General features: G+C 64.5%; 1 protein-coding gene across 1 annotated transcript in view; it reads left to right on the forward strand.

Moving 5' to 3' along the window:
- The window catches only part of PIGS (phosphatidylinositol glycan anchor biosynthesis class S), an 11,149-nt gene that overhangs the window by 2,310 nt on the left and 8,402 nt on the right, over nucleotides 1–437 (forward strand). The window lies entirely within an intron of this gene.

Consider the following 437-nt stretch of genomic DNA (forward strand, 5'->3'; position numbering starts at 1 on the left):
GCCATCCTCGGAGTACCCCAGTCTTTGGGTACCTCCATCCCCGGCTTGTGCCGCCCTGGGGCGGCTCCGTCCCCCATTCCTGGGCTATTTCCGTCCCCCCGGTATTCTCATTCTTGTGTTATCGTCATCGCCCGCGTAATCTCCCCGCGGGCTATTCCCGGCTATGGAGTACTCCATCTCCGGGGTACCCCAAACCCCGGGTAACTCCAGACTCAAGTAGCGCCTCCCTGGGCTCTCTCTATCCCCTTTTCCTGGAGTATTTCCGCCCCTCCGGTATCCCCATCCCCGGGCTGTTTCCATTCCCCGCGGGGGATTCCAATCCTCAGGGCACCCCCATCCCGGTCCCCTCGTGTCCTGCGCGGGTCCCCGCGGAGCTGCGCTCCCTCAAGATGGCTGGGCTGGGGGCGGGCTGGCAGGCAGCAAAATGGCTGGGAGCT

The sequence above is a fragment of the Corvus brachyrhynchos genome, unplaced genomic scaffold, assembly GCF_000691975.1.
Source record: "Corvus brachyrhynchos isolate BGI_N302 unplaced genomic scaffold, ASM69197v1 scaffold99, whole genome shotgun sequence".
Classification (NCBI taxonomy): Eukaryota; Metazoa; Chordata; class Aves; order Passeriformes; family Corvidae; genus Corvus; species Corvus brachyrhynchos.